This window comes from Anser cygnoides, chromosome 10 (assembly GCF_040182565.1).
Source record: "Anser cygnoides isolate HZ-2024a breed goose chromosome 10, Taihu_goose_T2T_genome, whole genome shotgun sequence".
Classification (NCBI taxonomy): domain Eukaryota; kingdom Metazoa; phylum Chordata; class Aves; order Anseriformes; family Anatidae; genus Anser; species Anser cygnoides.
This window is the reverse complement of record NC_089882.1, coordinates 4707751-4726804: the sequence shown is the minus strand read 5'-3', so window position 1 is coordinate 4726804 and position 19054 is coordinate 4707751. Positions and strand designations below refer to the sequence as shown.

General features: G+C 40.3%; 1 protein-coding gene and 1 long non-coding RNA gene across 9 annotated transcripts in view; one reads left to right on the top strand and one right to left on the bottom strand.

Annotated features, from left to right (window-relative positions):
- Positions 1-19054, top strand: part of LOC106036755 (contactin-4) — a 300476-nt gene that overhangs the window by 114516 nt on the left and 166906 nt on the right. The window contains exon 3 of one of the 8 annotated variants that reach the window (XM_067002911.1): positions 359-447. The exons of 5 other annotated variants lie outside the window; for them this stretch is intronic. The gene's annotated coding sequence lies outside the window, so the exon portion shown is untranslated. Of the gene's footprint in view, positions 1-355; positions 448-3285; positions 3426-19054 lie in introns of those variants that run through there. 2 more of the 8 variants (XM_048068594.2, XM_048068604.2) reach the window with 2 other exon arrangements.
- LOC136791584 (uncharacterized) lies at positions 6656-17276 on the bottom strand. The gene is made up of 3 exons (XR_010833867.1): positions 17159-17276; positions 12237-12360; positions 6656-7095 (listed from the first exon to the last, which is right to left on the bottom strand). It is a non-coding gene; the product is annotated as an uncharacterized lncRNA (long non-coding RNA).

Below are 19054 nucleotides of genomic sequence, written 5' to 3'. Positions count from 1 at the left end.
ATGCAAGGCATAGATCATTTGGATGTGTAAACTGAATTTTATCCATAGCTTAGAAATAGTTATAAAGCAATGTAGAAAGTGACATGTTTGCCGGAAATGAATGAACTATTGCAGAAAGTAGCACACTGTCCTTCAGCTCTGTCTTCCCCTTGCTCTTCGCTCCTTCCCTGGAGTATTTACCCTCAGGACTGCAGCTGCACAAGGTGAGGTTCCTAGTGAATAAATGTGAGGGAGTTTTTTTAATTTCCCTTGGTGCCAGCCAAGATTAGAATTGGAAGTAAGTAAGCGATATGAGAAAAACTTTCTCAGTATTTATCCCGGGTAAAAAGCCATTGTTCTCTCTCCTTTCTTTCAGCAGGACTCAGTGAATAGCTGTTATCCCCATCGCCCCCCTGCTCATCCCCACTGTCTCTGACAGACAGCCCCTGGCACTGAACCTGTGCCCAGGTATGCCAACTGCTTAAAAGGTTGAAGGCAAGAGTTATATTATGTAGAAGGCAAGAAAATAAACAATTGAGAAAAACGATTAGATTGATTCCTGTCTTAATGCTATGTATTAAGAGAGCATTTGGGGTAACAAACGTACATAAATTTGAAGTCTTGATTAAATAATAATATTTATAGCAACACTAAAGAAAAAGATGGGAGTAAGCGAATTAAGTGACCTTGAATCCAGGTACATTATTACTGTATAGATACTGTTTGACTTTAATTTTTATTAATGTGGATAATGGCTTACATGGGCCTTATGGCTGCATTACTAGTGCCCTAAAATTTAATTAGATTTTTAGAGCAGCCATTAATGTCTTCTCTAGGATTATATAATTCAGTGGCAACGTCAGCAAGCTTCATCCATTTCATTTCAGTAGGCTCTGAAAACAAACTGAAATGAGGTATTTTTGTCTACAATGCTATCTCGAACTTGTGAGCCGTTCTCATAGGATAAATAAATGCCATCGCAGCTGCCCGTTGTCATGCAGTTTATCACATGCTAAATCACGGGGAGAAAAATGTTTTCTTGAAAATGTTTTTAAAAGCTTTTTAGGATTAGGATGTTTGTTTCTCCATTTGTTAGACAAGCTTTGGACCAAACACTTGGAGTCAGTTATGATGTGAAAGAAACCCTTCCTCAGGTCAATCCAGGCAGCCTCTGTCCCACCTCCCCTCGCCAGCTCACGGCCACCTGCTGCACACCCGGTGCATCTCTGTGCCACTGCAGGAAAGTGGGTCCTACTGTTTTGTTTCCATTGTAAAAGAGAAGTAGTGGGTTTTTTATTGTCCTGTCTGTCAAAAATGTAAGTAGAAATTCACTAGGAGCAGTGTTTTTTCATTTTCTTCAGCAGAACTTTCTGAAGAACCAGCTGTGGTGGGGCTGGAATAAAGGCATTGGAGTTCATCCAGTATCAGGCATTGAAACAAATCTCAGCTGAGAAGTGTAGAGATAATATCCCCAGACTAATTTAATTCAGACTAAGCAGGGTCAAACAATAGAGATGTAACACCCGTGCCAGGGATGTCTGTCTTCTATCTGGCGTGTACAAGAGGCTATCCAGAATAAGCCACTGACAGAAATTTGGCACGTTGGTGACATGTTTCCAAGATATCCTTGCAAAATACACTTTTTTTTAATTACAAGTTATAGGCTGATATCTGTAGTTTGCATTGTGTGAAGGACAAATGAAGAGCTGCACACTTTGGCATTGCTCAGGCTGGAGTTGGTTTGTGTACTCGGATATGCTCACTGAAATTGTGTGCAAATCTCCATTCGTGTGACCACCTTACCTTCTCTCTGAGAGATATGATAATTTTATGCATGGAAAAGCAATAGGAAATAATTCTAAGTGTCTGAGGTATTTCGTTCTACATCTGGTTTTCATCTGCATGCATACGACTTCCAGTGTCTTCAGTACTTTGACAGAAATTCTTGTATTTTCTGTCATGTACAGCAGGTAAACCTCCCTGACTTGTTGATTCAATTATTTTTTAATTATGCATGAATGAGCTTCGTAAGTCTTCCCTAAATAAATATAGAATAGGTCTCAACCTGTAAATCTGTAAATTACCCTTGATTTTTAAGAGCGTAGCTATGGGTGGTTACTTTGCACTGGATGTGTGGATCCGGCCAGGGCTGTCTTTTAAGGTAAGGTGTCTTTGGCTGGAGGAGTGCAGCTTTCAAACAAGGTTTCTGCTACTGGGACGTGCCTCAGAGGTGAAGGGTGTGGAACAAGGAAAGACACAGAGAAATTTGAAAGCAGATGGAGGGGAGGAGTGGGGATGATCAAAAATCTGATGAGCTGATGGGTAGGAGGAGAGGTACCAGGCAGGGGGAGCTGCAGTCGCAGGGTAAAACCTGTGGTTTCTCGGGGTTAGATTTGGAAAGGTTTGGTGCTGACTGTTGCCTGTTCTCATGTGCCTGCTCAGAAGGAAGGCAAAGTGCATTTTGCTGGCTTGGTAAACCCTGAGCTTACTTCTTCGCTGCGTCATGGTGATGACTGAGAGCATGTATTGATGTGGCAGAGCAGCAATGTTAACGGATCAAAGGATAAGATGTGTTAAAGAAATTATAATGATAAATGACAGTGACCTAATTTATGAAACAATTTTCTAGTACAGAATAATTCACTAATATGTAATTATATGATTAACTCACTGAGAATCAGTTGTGTCAGAATCATCAAACAATATAAAAAATTGCTGCAAGTTTTGCAATAGTGTCTGGAGTGCTGTGAAAATACTTACTGCCTCCATCAAACTCCACGCAGGAATTCAGTGCTGAAAATTAAGATGAAAATTCAGAGGGCAACAGCCTAATTATTTAATGTCAGTGCTAACTGGAGAATGGGCGAGGAAAGTGTCTGATGTGTAAGAAGTTATTTCTAAGCTTTGAAGGAGAAGGATGAAGGGTGCGTTGGCTGAAGGGTTTCCATATGGTGAGGGGTGGGCGGAGCGGGGCCGATGCTAGGGAGGAGCCGGGTGGCTGAGAACACTCCGGGTAGCTGACACCACGGTGTGCTGTTGCTCAGCCTGCCTTTCCGTGTCACAGGCAGGGAGAAACCAAAATAATTGAGAGACGAGGCATTTAACCACCAGGAATTTCCTTCTTATAGAAATACCACCTTTAAATAACTAACAAAAACAGTACTGCTGAACTTTGGTCAAAATTTGCTATTGTAATTCTGTAAACCATTTAGAAATGGACAGACGGGTAGTTTTCAGTGCATTTCACCATAGATATCTAAGAGTGGCTGCACTGCTAAACATTATCTGCCTTGCATCTGCTGGCAGGTGCAGAAACAGAAGCCAACCTCATTGATAGATGGCATGGAAGCGAGAGGCTGTGGCACAACGAAGGACCTGAAGCAGGCTGTTCAGCTGGAGGAACGAATTTTGCCTTTCGTTATGCTGGAGCTGCTCTGGTGGCTCAGGTATTTATTAGCCAGGAAAAGTCAGCATCCAGTGACAACCACTATTCCTTCAATGCTATTGATTTCACTGAAGGCCACGGCTACTTGTTTCATGAGTAGTTTTGGCACAATTCCATGTGAAGCTTTGCCAAGGAATCTGTTATTTGGAAAAAAAATAAAAAATAAAAAAACCCACCATGCATCTGCTGGTGGAAATACCCACAGCAGTATGGGAGATGTGAAACAAGTCCCGCAGGTATTTTGAGATGAATACAGCAATACTTGAGCTGCCACTGCTCACTTAGGGGTCGGCAGATTCAGCAAAAGTCTTATTCAAAATAGTTCTTCAACACTTGCGAGATTGTGAGCCTGTCTGCCCATGTTCTCAGGTACTCCTAAACTTTGTTTTCTGTGTGCTTTTGCCATTCATAACCTGAAGAGGTTCGGTGTGGCAGGATTAAGGTCGTTATCTACGTAGCTTCAGAGTAAGCCCCAGTCCCAGCAGGGATCTGCCACTTCTGGAAAGCTTCGCTCACCCTAGAGGGACTCCTCTGTGCTTCAAGTCTAAATAAAAATCATTTTTAAATCAAAGAAATCTACTCTGTAGTTAGTAGAATTTCTAAAAACATGGTTAATCCTAAAAAGCTTTTCTATTTGATATTTAATAGAGCTGAGTTAATAATTCATAATTTAATGTATCTGATTAATTTTGCCTCTTTCTCAAAAAGTCTTTAAAGCACATAATTATCTCAAATGTACTTATTCAAAATGACTCAGTGACCTCTCTATATCACTTATTCTTGATTCAATTTTTCATAGCATTGCACAGTTCCTATTGGTTATCATTCATGATTTCTTTGCTAATTGAGTAATCTCAAATCCAGTTTAAAAACACACACGCAAAACCTTTGGCAGGAGTGCATGCTGAAAATGCATTGGAAATTCCTTTCTGCAAAGTGTAATGTCAAAATGCATTTCCAGTGCCTATTTATGTTAATAGACATAAATCACACATTATGCATAGAAAATAATGTCAGGGAAGATCTTGAAGGGAATTGCTCTTAACACTATAACTAATATTCACAGCAAATGTGAAATATCACTTTCCTCAAAGTGTAAATAACTGAATCTATACCAGAGGTATTGTTTATGCCTGTCCTAGAGATCTGACTGGGATAAAACGAAGAGTGTTGATGTTCTCCTGAATGAGAGCATGCATTTATTCTGGGACCTGGGCCCAGTGCAAGGACTATTCAAACAATAAGATCTCTTGCTCTGTCTTCTGCCAGCTCTGTAACTGGACTGGGAAGCTGGGCAGGGCTCCTGAGCACCTTCCCTTACCTCCATGGCACCTCCAGCCGAGGAGGACCCAGGGTTCTTTTAAGACAAACAAATGACGGAGGTGCTGTCCTGGGGATTGGTAGTGCTTGTGTATCCGTGGTGATCTAACCGTACAAATTGTAGACAGATAATTAACCTGTGCAAGCTGATGCACTGAAACGTGTAATGCCTTTTTAATATCAAGAATTTGATTTACATAATATATTGCTGACTGTATATGTTTATTAAAATAAAGTTCAGGGCAGTGGAATTACACCCAGGCTGAGCTGGCCAGCAGTCCAGCAATGCACGCTTTTCATTATAAGGAGATCTTTCCTTTAAGTCTACTATGCTATTTATTTTATAATTAAAATAATTTTTTAAAACTTAATAGTCAAGCATGGCCTTGATGTGCTGGTTTCATTAAAACTAAGGATAAAAAAAAAAAAGAGGATAAATAAAAATTTGGCTGTTGTCCTTTTCTGCTCTTCCTAGCAGTCTGTGGCCATTTGCTGTGGCCATGCTAGCAAACCAATGAAGTTTGTTAATGAATTTTCCACAAATTTTTTTTCCCACTAAAACAGCATCAATAAGTACTAGTAATTATCTTATGAGGACTAGGACTAAAAGAAAGCATAACTTCCTTGACTTTATTTTGTGGAATTAAAAGTACTTTTCTTTTGGCCTTTTTCATTAGAGGATCTACTAACTGATTGCAAATAAACTCATGGGGACGAGCACAAATTGCTAAATCCAGCTAATAATGCCTTGGTTTAGGCTATTGTCTTTCCAGTTGTCACCCAATTTTATTGCATTAGATCTATTGATAGCTTTAGGTGGCTTTTTTTCTGGTTATTCCTAGTCACATTTAAATAACCTTTCTGGAAAAGAACACTTTTTTCCGGCTGAAACAACTAAAAGGTATCAGCATCAAATCTGATAAATGGATACCCCATGGTTAAGAAAATTACATAGGCTTAGTACCTAAGGCAAGTGAGTTGCAATCTCAGCAAAAGAGCCTAAAAGGAGCAGGATTATCGTTCAAGGAAAAAGGTGCATTAACGCTTTCCTTTCACCTGCAGTGGGAGGGAGTTGTCTTCAGTGTCTCCATGTATTTACAGAGGTTTGAAATCCCACACCAGGTAACTTCTGGTGTAGCTCTTAAGAATGTGCTTGTTTAAATAAATTAATATAGGTAAAACTGTGCTAGTCCGTGCAGTTTTAACAAAATTTGGATACCAGAAGTACTCATGTTTACGTGGGTCTGGATATTAATTTCAGTAATTGTGATCTCCATTCAAATGCAATTCATTCTCAAGGCACCCTGTTACTGCATTTGCCACATCACCAAGGCCATGTCATTATTTTCAAGTGAAAAATAAGAAAGTTTGACACTTACTGCTGCGTTCATTCGACCTTCCGGACCTGCAAGCATGCATCGTGCCTGATGTGTTTGCGCCCTGGGAGAGCCCTGTGCTGGCTCTGTCCAGTTAGTAGGAGTGGGAAATATTTGGAAGAGTGGCCTATGTTGGCTCTTTTGTTTTTCCAGGAGTTCATCAGCTGTGTAGCACGTGGATGCTGGATGCAGTAAGCCCCTGGCTCGCTGCCGTGGGCTTTTAGGGTTTCAGCTGTTAACAAGAGTGTTTGTGCGCTGTGGTTTTTAAGAAAGTGAACCTTGAACAAAGGCTGTGCTGCGTGCTGCAGACCAAATTCATTGCAGCAGCCAGTGTAATTCCCTGTGAAGGCTTTGGAGGCTGTGTGGTGCTGTGCCTTTGGAGAAAGGCACAATACAAAAGTCATTTTTAAGACGGGTTCAAACATAAAAGAATTTGTTGCTTTAATGTTAAGCATTGTTACCTGCTGGAGAAACCAAACAGGGAAGGGGTGAAAAAAGTAGTTTTTGTTGGCTTTTTTCTTAATTGTAGGCAAAACAGGAAAAACTCGGAAAGATTCTGATCCCAAAATGTGGAAAGTGTCAGGGTAGTGCTCAGTGATGGCACTTCTTTTCTTGGGTACTTGTTGTGTGCACAGTGTTTTCACAGGCTACAAATGGGATGCCCACTGGCTTTTAATGGACACGTGTGAGGATCCAGCGATGACTCTGGTAAAGAAATTTAGGGTAGCCCAGCCAAAACTGGCGGTACAGTGGGCTTGCTAGGGACACATCGCCCACAGGGGCAGCTTGTCTGGGTCTGAGAGCAGTGATGCAGACTCCCCTGAGGGTGTGGGGCCCCTGCAAGCAAAATTGGAAAGCAAAATTGGACATTTGTTTCTGGGGACCTTGGGCGGCCGAGTGGGAGAGCCGGGGCCACTGCCTAGACCAATGCTCCCTGTGGGCAGCTCTGCTGAGGTTCTGGTCCTGCTCCTTTTCCTAAAAAGAAACGTAATAACAGGTAAGTACAGAATTTAGAGGACTAACCCTCAAATCAATACGTGCAGATGGGTAAAAATGCCGCCACCTTGCACTGTGTGATTTTAAGGAATATAAGGCACCCAGTAAGGTATCACAAACCTGCTTTTGCGTAAAGCCCTACCGTAGCAATCGCCCAGTCTGACTGCATAACTGGGTTGTCCATTGAAGGACTTATTTTTTATTTGTACTTTTATTTATTTTTATTACTTATTTTTATTTTAGGCAGTCATCTTTAGGAAATATTGTTCTCAAAAGGCACAATAGCTAAGGCACAATAATAATAACCGGAAAATAAATTTTCCTGTTTAACCTTGAGGGATCTTAGAAGTCACAAATTATAAAGGCAATAATAACTCCCATTTAGAAGACATTTGACAGGAGGAAAATGAAAAATGAGGAGGGAAGGGAATGTTTCTGAATAAATGTATTGCAATTCATTTTCCTACATATGACCAGAACAGAAATTGTATGCAGGTACGGCAGTCAAACACGCCAACTTGGATAAAACAAAAATAGTGTTTTCTTTGAGTACTGTCTGAAAGCCTGGCTTTCAGTACTCAGTCTTAAAGCTAATGAAGGCTTTCTGAAGACAATATGCTGAAAGAAATGTTAGCGACCCACATAGCTCCCATCTGCTTCTAAAAAGAAGCGCAGTCTGCATCAGACGGTAATAACCCACAGAAATGTGTGACTGTGGGTAAAGTGAGTCTATTTTGGTCTAGTTTGTGCTGAAGCCATAGGTATAATTTGGCACTGAGTATGAACGTAGCTATTTGGAAATGCTAACATTTTGGCTCCAAAGAAGTAAATTTCACTCTGCAGGGGTTTTTTGCATTTAAAGAAATTACTTGATACCTTCCCATTCTTAATTTCTAGTACAGTGAGGGTAAATGGGATAGAAGGATTTAAATTAAAGAGTATAGGTTTAAGGGATTAATTAAAATATTCTAGTCTAAATTTCCTAATGCTCCTTACAATATTAATGTTTGCATGCTCTTTCGAGGGCTGAGTGTTGGGTGGGTTGTTGAAAAATTTTCTCCCTTGGAAGTGGCTCGGTGCATCAGTTCAGGCGTTCTTATGGGCAAGGTCAAAAACATCGAGTGTGCAGGTAGCTTGTAATTGGCTGTCTGCAAAAAACACTGGGGAATTCACTCTATTACACGCACTTTGGTGCACTAAACTGATGCTCCATGAAGCCATCAGAGCATAGAAAAGGCTCGCTAATATCTTCCTGGTAATTATTGCAGGTGTGCCATGCTCCTATCAAATGGGCATTAGTCACTTGATGAACTTAAATGTTTTCAGTGATTTTTTTTTTTTCGATTAATTAGGTACATATTGCCATTCGGGGACTTTGTGACATTACAGAAAGTATTTTTAAGTAAGATCTCAAAATAAGTTAGGTTTTTAGGTTGTGCATTGTTTAGGATTTGGGTGGTTGGTTTGCTTGCCCCACATGTTTTTTCTAGAAGATGTATTTTTCTGCTTTCCATTTGCTCTGATATTACCTTCCCTCCCATCTTTCTGCTGCCAGTGATAGACACTTTCTGCCAAACCCATTTTTTCCACTGACTGTTTTTTATTCCTATTCAGCACACTGTGAAGAATAGATCTCTTAATCATTTCTTTACCTAAATGCAGATTAAATATATTAATTTGAAGTGTCACATAGGTCACAGTATTTATGTTAACTTCTGTGCTAATTACATTGCATTTGACCTACCCAAACAGTAGTACTCAGCTCCTACATTCTTTCCTTTGTAGTAAATTAACACAAGCTTTTCATGTTGCTTCTCTGGTTCTATATTGTGTGTTTGCTTTTTATGGTATTTTTTTAAATTCCTCTCATCAGCCTGTTTATACCCAGAGATGTTGCACTCAGCTTTATGAATTGGAAATAAATAAATAAATAAATTGTGGTCCTGTATTCAACTTCAGGCTTGAAAAAAACAGCGTTGAAGACACACACAGGTTGGGTGACTGTTTATGGAATAGACCAGTACTACTAGTAGTGGATGGTAGAAGTAGACTTACTGTCCAGATATTGTCACAGAGTCCCGTTCACCAACTCTGCCCACATGTAGCATCAGTTCTGCCCATTTTTATAATGAATTGCTGTTTTAACAGACACAGTGCCTGTAGGAACTATGGCTAGGTAAGTAGCAGTGAACAGGAAACGACCTAGAGGAGCAAGGTTTTAGGAGGCTTGCAGTCTCAGTAAGGGGTTAATTCTCATTCTTTTGCATAACCATAGACCATTACTAATTCTTAGCTACCCACTAACATTTATATTAAAACTCTGCAGAGACTGTTTTTTCCAAGTCTCTGAGCAGTCACTTGACAACCTGCAAAGTGGAAGATGAGCTCTGCTGAGGTTGGGAAGTAGGTGGTGTCTAAGGGTAAGTGTATTTGGAAAAAAGCTGTGAAAATTCACAGCAAAAGCAGCTTGGAGATACCTGAAATATGCTACGTTTAAGCTTTCAACTTGTACAGACAAGCTGCTGATCCTGGGGTGGCAAAGGGTTTTCAAAATTCAGAGTCAAGAGGCTGAGGTCTGGGTCTGAGAACTGAGCAATTCAGATACAGGTGGGTCAAGGTCGACCCAAGCCTACAGCGTTGACCATACCTTCTTTTCATCTCCAAATAATGTTTCTAACAACTGTATGGAGCCTGTCTTTCCGTCATCAGGCTTGAAGCACCAGTGCTTCCATAGGAAATCTGCTTTAATATGAAGAAGAGAATTTTAGCTTTGCCACAGACTGTTGCAGGCAAAGTAAACAAGGCTCAGAGTCTTTTATGTATCATCGGCTGTAAACAAAATGTCCAAGCCAGGACAATTGAAAAATAGCTATATTGTATTTTATATCAAAATGTGCTTCTAAGGATTTTCTGTAAGTGGTACAGTGTGTGATTTCATGCTTTATTGTTCCTCAATCTGTTCAGTTTACAAGGAAAAGGTATTTTTCATTCTCCTAGCTGCTAGCTTTGCCAACACTACGTGAGCTCTGAAGCTCAAGCTGTGATCTTTCTGGCTTGTACATTTCCATCAGTAATAAAGAATCCGCAGGATGAATTCTTCTTAGTTACACCTGCGAAACCCCACGATCTTCCAGGATTTCACAGGCAAAACTAAGCAGGGAATAGCAGCCCCTTTGAGAATCAAAAGGACAAGAACCATCAGAGAAAAGCTGCTAGATGGAAAAACAGCCATTTAGGCTCATACAAAGAGGAGTATAACTGAGCGAGAGGTGAAAACGTAATTAAGAAAACATGACAATGGATAAAGTTTTCTGAGGAGGATTTGCAGAACTGAAGGATGTTATCTCGAGGGGGTGGTGACAGGTCTGTTGCTTGGATATTTTCAGTGAAAGGGTGGCAAGAAGACATAATTCATCATAGCTGGAGATAATTCAGGCATTTGGGAAACAGTGATTTTAAAAAGTCATACGTTTACTGTACTTTAAACTCTCCTAGGATTTTTTGAAGTAGGACAACTCTTTGTTCCCCTTTCTTTGATGTTTTCTTCCCAGAACACAATATTCCAAAGTTCCTTGACTTATCAGACATGCAATGTGATAAGAAATGTCAAAGGAAGGGACGTTCCAGCAGGAATACCTGGGGGGAATGTGTCCCTGAGCAGGAGAGCACCAAGCCCCCACTTAGTGATCCTTTAACCCATGTGAGGACATCTTGGCTGGATGCTACACTAGAATACTTCAGTTGTCTTTTTGCAGGCGTCCTGTTGGGTACATTTACTGCAGTACTGCTAACATCTTGAATTTAGAGATGCTAGAATTAAATCTGGTAGTAGTAAAGGTGGGTGAGTCTATCTTTTACGAGTAGAAACGAAGTCACAGGGAGTTCTGACATCTAAAAAGCACAGATTCTTCAAACTTCAAGACCTGAAAATGCAACATCTTTTCACTATCTTCCTAAAAAGTAACACCTATAATGAAGTGATTACAGGTATGTTACAGCAAAAATATTGCAAGATTGGAACTAGCAGTAGCAAGAACTTCCAATGGACTCATTCTGAGTAACACAATCATTTTTAATGTCATCAGGGATGATGTAATTTGACCACTTATTCCTTAAATAAAAATGTCATTGTGAAGTTTTAAAAACTAAATATCTGATGTCTGCCAACATTTGCATGGCTTAATTTTGCACTGTTACCTCTCTGTGGGTAAAAGGAGGACTTGTATTTTCACAGCTGCCAACATGACTTATTTCATAAACACTACATTTTACATTTTGGGGGGTGGAGATTCATGAATCGTCATGAATGCTGGAATCAAGTTCTCCACATCACAAAGGCTGTTTCACTCCATCTGCTGGCTTGAGTTGCTTCATGAGCCAAAATCTGTAATTCTTACTCAAATCTCATTACCATCTAGGAAAATTTGGATGTACGAAAACGGTGAGTTCTTGCTTTTCTACATCCACATCTAACCACAGCCATGACTCAAACCCGTTCTTCTTAGGAACCCTTCCTACCAGAATAAATGAGAGCTCACCAAAAGAAAGTTAGGTAATACAAGTGGCAATGTCTCATCAGGAATGCATGTCTGCAGAACACATATGTGGCCGAAAAGAAAATAGGAGGCAGCTTTTGGCAGGTAACAGAGGAATTTCTCACAAGTGAAGACTAACTGTACAGGTAGGACTGGTTAGATCTTTCTGTTTAAAATGACATTGTCCTTTTATTCTACTTTCTTCCCTAAACAGTGAATGCAAAACACAGAGGGTCAGCTCATGGCATTCAGTTTTGGACACCACCTTGGCTCAGCTGACCCTTTCAGTTTCATCTGGTCTCTCATCATCCGTGTACTTCGACAATTAAAAGACCCAAAGCAATTAAACTGTCTATAATTATCCATGATATCACATTGGCTTTCTGGGCATTAGCCAAACAGCACATTTAACAATCACTTATACTTCAAATACCGTAATCAGCAATTATCTAAAATGCATGGTCTTAACAATTAGCAATTCAAGGTCTTGTTTGCTTGAGAAAATGAGCAAGAGTAATTCCATAGCATAGTGACATTCCTTTCATACACAATTACAGAGTATGTGGGAGGCAGCATAAAACCTACCTTTGATATGAGCTCATTAACTTCAGCTTCAGTAGAAGTGGCTTTTAGGAATGATGGAAACAACTCACTGTCACAATATTGTTTAAATTGAGTGTGGGCACCATCTCTGTTAATAGTTTGGAAACTGTAGATAAAAAAAAAAAGACAATAAATAAAAAAGGGACAAGCTATTCATCTTAGCATTGACATCTTGGGGCTTGCTGACTTACATTAGCTTTTGTTTGGCATGCAGCTTTGTTTTGGTTTGCAGATTATTTTCCAGTTAACAAATGGAACATTTGCAGATTGAAAATATACACTTCTGTCTTGGTGGGATGATGAACAGGTTATCCTAACTGTTCAATATTTACTGATAATCTTAGAAATGTTGTTTGTTCAAGTCTTAATGGAAGAAAAATATAGATAGCATTAAAAGAATGAGTGTTGCCAAGCATCACTATTCTGTCTTTGATGACTTTGATCCATTTGGTAAGTCATCAAAGATGTAAGAGAAAATAAATCTACCCTTTCATGACCGTCATCTTTATAGAGTCTGAAATAACACATAGGGTAATTTTCCTACTTATTCTAAACTTAAGTGCTTCTCTGTGGATCTTGCAGTATGATTTTTTTAATCATACAGCTTATACTTTCAGTTGATAGCTCTCATCTTTTATGGGAGAACTTGCTGAAGTTGAGTAATTAAAGTTATTCTTTACTTCTCTTGTTTACTGGGGATGACTTAGCTAAACCATAAAAACAATAAGGGTTGTACTTTGAATGTTTTTTCTGCATATGGTGCTCCTAACAAGTAATTCCTTAATGGCATATACAAAAAAAAAATTCTAGAAGGGAATCTGACACTTGAGTTGTTCCTTTTTCCGCATCCTCAGCTTCACCAAGGTGAAGTGATACGTGGTAGATTCTTCACTTAGAAAATATATTTATATATCATAAGGTGCTTGTGTATCATAGCATTGCAAAAAGCTTTTGTCTCCTTTTGCTTTTAAAATCTGATTTTAAATCCATTATTGCCATAAAAAGTGCTCAATATTCTGCAAGTATCTTATCCTCCTGTTTGCATGCTCTATGTCTTTACCTTCTTGTCTTATACAGGATGGGACCAGGATGAAATGAGCCATCACCTCATATAGACAGTACAGTAATTCCCTGGGGTGGGCTGTGATAAGAAAATGGGTGAATAAATAAATTCATAAGTAAATTTTAAAAATAAATATCTAAGGATAGTGGCCTTTTCTGTAAAGCAGCTTTCTGAGAGCCCAGATTTATGCCTATGGTATTTTCATCCCAGCAGTCAAGGTAGACCAGCTGAAGGCTCTGTTTACTAGTCCTTGCAGACTAACAGCAAGATTTTGCTGTTCGTATCCCATATTGCCCAATCTGATAGTGCTCTGTTGCCCAGGATCTATCTGCTACTGTTATGTTGGTCTTTCTGTATGTGTGGAATGATTTAATAATGGATACATGCTTTCTTTTCGGTAATTGTGTTTACTTTATTGCAATGCATTCCACTTTGAACAAATCATTGAGACATCATACAATGTAAAGTTACAAGCCTTCCTTTCTCTGATGGCCCGTCTCCAAGGGAATACATCCCATCAGGGATGAGCAGAACTAGAGGGAATTGTTTGCTAATTGCCACCAGCATTTAGAAACAAACACAAGTCACAGGGCACTAGAGTGAATCCAACCCAAAGAACAATTAAAAAAGAAAAGTCTACATGATTGCTAAGGAGACAAAGACTGAACGGAACTTAAAGGCAATTAAAGACTTTATTTTCATTTTATTAATGAATAAATATTTAGAATATTTTTGTTTGCTCATGGGCTCTATTTGTTAATATGGCTGGCATATAAAAGCTCCTTAACCTGTTTTTGTGTGCATCTCAGTTTCTGTGAAATATGTATACTGACAGCTGTGTAACAATAGGGGAAGTAGAAATGACAGATTTGTAAGCACTGGTCAATTAAAAAAGTTCAAGAAATGTAGTTTTAGAATTATTGGACTAGGCTTCTCCGTAAATTGGAATTCAGTTCAGTTAATTGAATTCAATGGATCTATGGCAATTTACATAAAGTTATAATAAAAGCATGGTTATCTCCTCAAAAGGTGCAGTTTCAGAACATTATTTTTTTTAATGGAATAATATAATTTTTACTTTATAATAACTGAATGCAGAAATATATAATTGACATGCAAACAAAATTGAAACGTATTCTAGTCTCCATTACAAAGAATTTGATATGCGATATGCAATAAATCCCAGGCAACACGCTGGCTATGCATATTGTACGGAAGCTAGATGTTGGTCCATTGCCCATTTCTTCTGACAGTCTTAGTCCCAATCTTTTCCTGTATCTCAAGGCTCTGGTTTACTGTAGTAAATATTGCATTAAGGAAATACAGCTTTTGCTCAAGCCCTGGAAGTTGTTTCCATAAACACGGATGGCCCCGCTTCCACCAGCCACCAGGGAGGGGTTGGATGGAGCTTGGGATCTGCGTCCTTGGGCATCCACAGACCTGGGGTCAAGTGCTGCAGGTGTCCTCCAGGTATTGCCCTGCAGCAAATCTACTTCCTACTTTTCTGTAAATATTTCTCAGCATCCATTTGTTGTATGTGTTTGTGCAGTTATTACACTTCTAATACAGCGGTTTGTGCCATGGACTGTGTTTAGAAGGTTCAATTGCAGTCTTTACTGATTCATAAGTGGCCATGGGGAAGGAATCTGTTTACTTAATAATAAATGTGGAAATTACATGCTTGTTACATTGACCTTATGAGCTACTGGATTTGATGCTTAAATAAAACATGTATAAAGCAATAAACCTGCAGTAGATACAGGAGAAAGATGCAGCTACATAGCTGCCCTTACTGAAATTTAAAAAAAAAGGAAAAAAAGAGAGAAATGAATTATTGTAATGATACATGAAGGTATTTTCTGTTAGTGCCTTTGAGGGGGAGACTTCAGGAAGGCTGCTCCCCAAAAATTAACCCAGCAGAGAAGGGAAGGAGCTGGGCAGAGGGCAGCGGGGCGATGAGCCAGCGGGTGCAGCCTGGGCATGACGAATGGGTGGCAGAGCTGTGGCTTGGGCTTGCTGGCCTGCATCTCAGTCAATTTTAGGGGTTTCTATAATCATCTCGCTGTGGGCACAGCAGGCTATAGCCCTCGCTGCGGCCTGTGACCAAGTACGTGTGTTGTGTGTGGTTGTTTTTTTTTCCCCCTCTGAATTTTAAAAGGTGGAGAGCAGCGGATGGGGCTGGCTCGCAGGGTGCAGCTGGCACCATGAGCTGCTCCTTGGGGTCCCCAGGGACAGAGCCATGAGGCTGTGTCCCTGCTGTTGCTGCGGAGCCCGGTTTGGCTGTGCTGCAGCAGGAGCGGGCGGCACGGCGGTGCGCTGCGTGGTCCTGCCAGCGCGGGCTATCCTGGATGTGGCTCTGCCGGCTGCCTCCAGCCTCTGTCCTGCTGCTCGCCGACGGATCAAACTGGTGAGATGGAGCAGTGCTTAGAGCTTGCTCTTTCCTTTGCCTTTTTTTTTTTCTTCCAGGCATATAATTGATTAATTTAAGCACGGTATCTGTTCTTTAGACCAAATGCTTTCTGTAAAAGTTAAAGATCTTGTTGCATAGCGTAGCGCTGCGTGGCCTCAGAGCCAAGCGTCAATAAAACTCTCTAAGAGGAAGCCTGAGCCATTCAGCCAGGTGTATCAGGGAGAAAAGTAGGACAAAAATTATTTAGTACAAGCAGAATTTTTGTCTGTTGCATGCTGTGCTAGGATGTAGAAATTACTTGTTGACATAACAGCTGTTTGCTGCAGCCATCAGCTGTGTGATCTGCACGGAGCTGGGACGGAGGGTGTGGGAAAGCGAAGCATCTGATACCTTGCACTGGGCTTAAAACTTTTTGGTTTGTCTGTGGCTCATTGACAGACTGTCAGCAGCATTGATTTACTTCATTTAAATGTTGAGAAGTGAGTTAAGAGAAGCCTGTGCTTTGCTCAGGGAGACCTCACTGTGCTTTCTAGGAGGATTACAAAGACTGAAATTAGAGTTGCATGAAAAATTAGCTATTTGCTTTTGGTCTTACAAATACTTCTTGCAAACACTTACTATCACTGTAAACTCGGAGCGACTTAAATTCTTTATAAAGATGCGTTAAGCTAATGCTGTGCAGAAGGAGTTGGCACTGCACTTCTGCAGTGGCTGAGGGCTGGGCTGTTCCCATCTGCTTACTTCAGATTTGCACTGATCCGCACCTCGCTCTGCCGAAGTATGTTTGGCCAAGAGCAGGAGTCAATAATACCTCGAATACTAACCTCACATTTGGGTACTGCTGTGATTTTTGCAAGGCCAAGCGGTTTCCGAGTCATAGTGACATTTTAGATTGATAACAGCCTGTATCCAGGTGTATGGATTTGAGGGCATTGCAGCACGTTAGGAAATGCCACTCTAGTTGCATATGCTTTTGTAGCACACTGGTTTAAATGTGCTGTCCTTGGACTTTGTTTTTTTTCGGGTTAGAGCTCAAAGCCCCGGAGTGCTCTGAAGTCACAAAGAACTGCTGTTATTTGAGGGCCAGAGCAGCTGCAGGAGTCGCATGTTCTGTGGTGCGGGTGGTACGTACAAAAAAACAACTACCTTTTTTTTTTTCCTGAATAAGCAAAAAGTCCCAAAGCAGAGAAAACCACAGGCTGTGAACTACGGAAGTGTCTCACTAGCGAGGACAGAGGATATTCTCACTAGGTTTGTCGGAGGAGAACAGCATAGGAAAAATCAGCAATAGTGGATTACCCAGGTACTCAGGGTATTTCTGCAGCCAAGGAGTAAAAGGGAGAAGAATAAGACAAGTGTAACATACAGCAAGAAGAGATGATGAAATATCAGTGCATATTAGGTCCATACCCCAAGGAATTAGCATCTTACCCTTCGAAGGTACGCTGGGGTTTCATTATGAATCTTCCTGCTTTCATGGGAAAATGTAAGCTCGAATTAAGCATGTGCAATAAGTATGTTTAGGTTTCTTGTTTTCAGCATTTTTTCTTAATTGAAAGAAGAACTTGCCCTCATTTCAGAATAAAAGGCATCCCCGATGAGTGCCAGTTGTGAAAGGGCTGATGTGAACATTATGATGATAATGTATTTCCTTAGGAATGTTGTAATTTCAGCATTTCTGTAACGATTATAAGCAGATGCGGGGAAAAAAAAATGTGGTACTGCTTCAACATGCATCACATTAACAAAAGAAACAGCATACTTAGTAATGTGTCAGGCTTTGGAAAGTATGTACATTTCCCTTTAATAGCACAAAAATAAACTCATGCAGAGGTCTTGCTTTTACGTTATAAGTTTCTCATCTTGATAGTGAAATGACCCCATTGCCAAACTTATCTAGCAGAATTACTGGTATCATTTTGCCACTATAAATAGTTTGAGTTCTGAATACTCTTTTTCTATCCATCACTTCACCTTGCTTTACTTTCAACAGGGAATCCAAGTTGGTTTTGATGCTAGAATGAGCTATAGGGTAGTATCTCCTCCCTTCCTAGTTAGCTAAAGAACAAAAATAGTGAATTGTTGTAGCCTTGTGCTATTGTGTGTGGAGGAAAAAGTTTAAAGATGATTGAAAACCTTGGAGTAAAGCAGTTGCAAGCCCCTTGTAAAACAGCCTGGCTTTATTGAAAACACCAGTTGAATCCCTCAACAGTGCTCCATGTGCTGGGCACATGGTGGCTCACAAAGCTCTTAGCAAACCCAGCACGTACAAGCACATTTGAAAGCCAGTTTGGGTTGGATCTGAAACTGCATAAAAGTGTGCTAGGGACAATGAGGAATTGGGAGAGAAACCCGGTGACAGCAGTGCTGTTAGCAACAAGACCACAACTGCTCTTGCTGGCAGCATGGCAAGATCCAGCGAAGGAGTGGCTTGTCTGCTCTTACATAGAGCGAGACACCAAATTAGGCAAAGTATGGAAATGTGAGTGTGATGTAGGCACACGGCTCCTTTTTCCTGAAAGAAAATGCTTTTACAGGCCTGGAGTTCAGTGAATGCTTCAGCATTCATTGCGTAAAGCTCTGTCGTCTCCAGTGAGCGGTCACACGTCTCCGATGCCTGGTGTGGGGTTCGTCGTGCTGGTGCTCTTCTTCTACAGGTGCAGAAATTGAGAAGGGGAGAGAGTTGGGTGGGAGCACCCAACAGGTGGAATGAAGTGTGAAATGATCGGTTTTGTACTCGAAGTAAAAATGATTTAACGAGAGGTTTCTTTAAAGAATGCACGGAGTAATCACTGGTACTCTTGAGCTACTGAGGAACGTAATAGGGAAGCAGTGTTTTCTGTATGCTTTAAAGGCTTTATTGTACATCATTTGAATCTTTTACTGTCCAGCGACAGATATCGTTTCAAGTTTGCTTTGCTTTAGTTTACTTTTGATGTCACTTCTGATTAAGCTTATATGGAATAACGCTGAACCATGAAATAGTTAAGTTTTTATGAGCTGAATGAAAGTCCTATTGCTTTTGGGTTTCAAAGTATCAATAAATGAGCTGAAGGACTCAGCTAAGAGAAAGCACTGATGCAAGATCTGCCCTATTTTACTGCAGTCTTTTTCCCTAAGAAATGTATATCCGTGTTAAAGCAAAGCATACCTTCAGCTACCCGGGCTCTGCTGTGCGGAGTGTGGAGGTGACAGGGATCTTTGATTTCTGTAAGCTGTTAATTCCTTAGCTGCAATTTTATGTATTGACTTCGACATCATACATTTGGCTTTGAACAAATGAATCAGAGGATTTTTGAATGTTCAGCTCAATGCTGCTTAGTTAAT